This window comes from Otolemur garnettii, unplaced genomic scaffold, assembly GCF_000181295.1.
Source record: "Otolemur garnettii isolate 467f Iridium unplaced genomic scaffold, OtoGar3 scaffold00092, whole genome shotgun sequence".
Taxonomy (NCBI): domain Eukaryota; kingdom Metazoa; phylum Chordata; class Mammalia; order Primates; family Galagidae; genus Otolemur; species Otolemur garnettii.
Genome location: NW_003852487.1, coordinates 4695439 through 4700339, shown reverse-complemented (window position 1 = coordinate 4700339; position 4901 = coordinate 4695439).

The window sequence follows — 4901 nt, the reverse complement described above, 5'->3', positions numbered from 1 at the left end:
ATCAAAATTTACAATTATAAATAATCAAAGAAGGAAATATTAACATTGCAAAAACTTTGTTGACACCAGAGATTTCAGTGAATCTGAATCACTTAGTTCCAAAGCATTTAAAGCAAGAAATGGTTATAGAAGTAAAAAAAAAAAAAGTCCATAAAAAAAAAAAAAAAAAAAAAGGAAGGGGTGGCGCTTGTGGCTCAGTGGGTAGGGCGCCGTCCCCATATACCAAGGGTGGCCAGTTCAAACCTGGCCCCTGCCAAACTGCAACAAAAAATACCTGGGTGTTGTGATGGGCGCCTGTAGTCCTAGCTGCTCGGAAAGCTGAGGCAAGAGAATCGCCTAAACCCAGGAGATGGAGGTTGCTGTGAGCTGTGAGGCCACTGCACTCTACCCAGGGCAATAGAGTGAGACTCCATCTCCAAAAAAAAAAAAAAAGGAAAAGTCCCTCTTGTGTAATTAAGGAAAATTATACTGGGCTGGCCCCTCTCCACATTCTTCTCGTGAAATCTTGTCTGTGGCCACGTGGACTGGATGAGGCCAGAAATGTGAGAGGATCTCACCCTCCCCTCTTCCAGGGCCCAGGACTTGCCCAGGCAAGGCTTTCAGGAAGGAAGGTGTTTTCCCACAAGTGGCCCCCCGGCAGGGACTTGGGACGGCTTCTCTGTGCCTGTTGGAAGGAGCAGAACCTGAGGTCTTCTAACCCCAAACCACTAATGGTGTTGCAGCTCTTTCCTGAGGCTGGCCCTAATAAGAGACACCCCAGTGTGGCGGCCTTCTGCCCAACAGTGTAAGTGAAGCCTGTGAAGGTGGTAAGCTCTCTACCACAGGAAGCATGTAAGAAGGTGAGGTGAGGAGCCCCCGCAGTGGCCTGGGGTTGCCACTGGTCATGACCAATGCTCTGCTGCCATCTCTGACCTGCTAGGGGGCTTTCCAGCAAGGGGACAAAGGGTGACATCATGCTGGTTCAGCCAGAGCTGGTCCTGGCACCTAGTTTTCTTGACCTGCAGGGCAGCAGTTAGGAGAACCAGAAAAGCTGGTAAGGAAGGGAAAGATCAAGAAGTGGGAGGCAGGGAGGACACAGGGTAGTAGAGGGGCAGGCAGGAGCTAGGGTCCCCAGAAGGAGCAGTGTCAGGCCAGATGGGGAACCTCCAGATGGGGTTACAGTTACATACATGAGACCCATCCCCACCTGCTGCCTCTCCCTCCAGATCATGGTCATCTAGCCCCTGCTCACTGTGCCAGCCTCCCTGAGGTGCCTCTTGCCCTTCCAGCCACCATATTCCATCCCCCAAGCCTGAAGGATCTTTCTAGAAAGCCAACTGACCTAGCCTAGCCCTTTCCCCGCTGGGTAGCCTCCCTGGCTGCTGTGTGAATGAAGTCCAGCGTCCTTATCAGGTCTCCCAGCCTTGCTTAGGCGCCTGCCTCTCCCTGGCCACACCTACCACACTGGCCATGAAGCTGCTGCCCAGCTGGTCTCAAGCTGGGATTGTCCAACTTTCTGAAGGGCCTGGGGTCTGGACCTCCTCCTGGGGGCCTGCCTAGCTCACCCAGCTTTTACCTGTTCCCCACCCCAGGGCTGAAGTGTAAGCACTTGATGCTGCATATGTTGTGTACCTGGTTATGGGGTGACCCCTGTGGTGGGGGTGGTGAGGATGTTCTTTTGCAGATGAGGAAACTGGGGTGGAGAGAGGAGAAGGCAGGAAGGAAGTATGTTCCCGGGTGGAGGTTCCCCACCTGGCCAGGAGGCATTTGTAGGTGCAGACTCCACAAAGCAGCCCTGGAGTGGAGACTAGGCTAGAAGAGGAGTCAGGGATCAATGGAGGAACAAAGTGGGCCCTGAAAGGTTCCAGTGGCTCTCTGAGGGGAGGGTCCAGGAGACACCTGTGGAGAGGAATGGCTTTCCCAGGGATGGCTGGGGGAACTGAGCCCTGACAGCTTGTCTAAGGGGAAAGGGCAGAGGGACAGCCATGTAAAGGCCCTGCAGCAGGAATGGAGGTGCAGAGGAGCATTTAATGAAAGGCTAGTGTGGCTGAGCAGAGGACTAGGACAGGGCAGCAAAAGAAAGGGCAGGGCTCAGCAGGCCCCTACCCCAGCCTCTTTTGCCAATTTCTGCACCCATTTGTCACTTGGTACAGCCACTCTTTAAAGTGCCTCTGAGCTCTGTGCGGTGTCATGTACCTGCAGCCCCATCTATTTAGGAGGCTGAAGCAGGAGGATGGCTTGAGGCAATAAATTCAAGACCATCCTGGACAACATAGTGAGACTCTGTTTCTACAAAAAAATCTAAAAATTAGCTAACTAATTAGCTGTGCATAATTATAATGTATAACTATAGTCCTCCACCTTGGGAGATTGCAGTGAGCTGTGATTGTGCCTGTGAATGACCACTGCATTCCAGCCTGGGCAACAGAGCAAGACCCTGTCTTGACAGTTATCTCAACAGAAGTGGCACTGCCTATTCTGCAACTCAAAAATATGACATTTGGAGAAGAGACAAGACCACCTGATAAACTGAGCAGCAGCCCAGGCTTTAACATACCTCACGCAATCAAGGCTGATGGACCAAGATAGAGCAAATCAGTCCCCTGAGCCTTGGCACAGAGAGCACAAGAGGAGGAACAAGAGAGGTGTTCTGGACCTTTGGTGTTCATGCAGAGACTTTGAGCCTGATCCGCTGACCTGATCTGTTGGCAGGGAATGGTGCCACACAGTGGTTCCCAGACTGACTTGCCCACAGGACCTTTGCAATTGTGGGCAATAGTGGGGGTGTCACACTGGCTTCACTATAGAGAATCCAAGGGACAACCCTTCTCCCCCTCGCCTCAGGGCACAGTCAGCAAATAGCCATGGTGGACACCAACGCCACTCCTGCTGCCCCCAGCAGGAGAGGGAGCAGGAAGCTGTGACACCCCATTTTAAGGGGCCACCTATTAATTAATTAAGCCCAATGAATAATGCATGCCACCTTGGGTATATTAATAGCATATTAATATGGCGTGCTGTGGATGGTATACATTCTCTCTGAATGTCTCACTAATAATTCACAACCCTGCTTCTTTTTTGGCCTCCAGGAGACCCTGGCCAGAGCTTCATCAGGGCTTGTGGGTTGCTTCCAACAGCCAAATTTTACATTTCATTATAAATGGCTTTGCTGGGCATGTCGGTAACTTTTACATTTCCATCCACTTTATTATTAATGGCTTTCCTGAACTGTAGCAGTCCAACGCCGCACACAATGCGTTATAAATATTTGATCCAGCATCTATAGTCTGCCATTTATCATTTATAACGGGTTACAAAAACATTATAAAACATTTACCGCACATTTATAGATCATTTTCGGCTACCACGACGATGTGTTATAAATACATTATTAATCCTCCTCATGCCATTTATAGGAACCCCTTGTAATGGGGCCTGCCTCCCCCCTTCCTGGTAAACAGCTCAAGAACAGGCTGACAGGGGCACCAGGCGCCCGGACCTGAGCAGATAGAAGAAGCCCGACCCTTCCCTGACTGCTGTGTGTTCTTGCCAGATCCTAGCACCTCTCTGTTCACAGAACATAGATAACAGTGGCAGATGCCCAGCACTGAGCACCTTCTGTATGCTTATATGAGGTCCTCTTGGCCATACAGAGCCTCAGGCACCATTTCATGCCTATCTCACAGATGAGGGATCAGAGAGGGGATGCAGTTTGCAGAGGCCACAGCCAGGAATCTGGGAGCAGGCCTTGGAGACCTGGTGTCTATTTTAACCCTGCTCTGACCTCCCACTAGGCCACTCCTTAGTGCTGCAGCCACAGGCTGTCACCCCAAAGGCTCTCTTAGGTTCCCATGGGAATGCTGACTTGGGAATAACGGGCTTGAGGGCTCTTTAGAACCCAACAGACCCCCAGCACCCCAGCTCTGGAAGCCCTAGAGCCCCGTGGCCCCAGGAGGCAGGTATGAGTAGTGGCCCAGGCTTATAGAACAGATGGTGGTCAGCCAGGGCCTGGGCTGGGCAGATCCCCTCCCCATGCTTCCCACCTTAGGGAGGAAAAGTGGTTGTCCCTTGCCATGCTCCCCTCTTTAGACCCTGGTCTCCCTACCACTCGAAATGCCTGAGAACCCACTCTATGTCCCAGGCTCACCCCTTAGGCTTCACTAAACCCTGCAGTGCCCTCCAGGCCCAACTTCAGACCAGGAGGGCACCAGGTAAGAAAATCAGTGCTGGCTTGGCACCCATAGCACAGTGGCTACAGGCGCCAGCCACATGCACCAAGGCTAGTGGGTTCAAGTTTGGCCTGGGCCAGCTAAACAATGACAGCTGCAACAAAGAAATAGCTGGGCATTGTGGCAGGCACCTGTAGTCCCAGCTGCTTGGGAGGTTGAGGCAAGAGAATCACTTAAGCCTAAGAATTGAAGGTTGCTGTGAGCTGTGACACCACAGTACTCTACTGAGGGTGACATAGTGAGACTCTGTCCCCCCCCCAAAAAAAAAAATCAGTGTAGGCTAGGGGCAGTGACTCACACCTATAATCCCTGTACTTTGGGAGGCTGAGGTGGATGGATGGACTGAGCTCACAAGTTGGAGACCAGCCTGAGCTACAGCAAGATACTATCTCTAAAAATAGCTGGGCATTGTGGTGGGTGCCTATAGTCCCAGCTACTCGGGAGGCTGAGCCAAGAGAATTGCTTGAGCCCAAGACTTAAAGGTTGCTGTGAGCTATGACGCCAGGGCACTCTACCAGGGGTGACAAAGTGAGACAGACAGGCAGAAAGAGAGAGAAGAAAAGAAAGAGAAAGAAAGAAAGAAAAGAAAGAGAGAGAGAGAGAGAGAATAAAAGAAAGAAAGAAAAAAAGAAAGAAAGAGGCTCGGTGCCTGTGGCTCAAGCGGCTAAGGCGCCAGCCACATACACCTAAGGT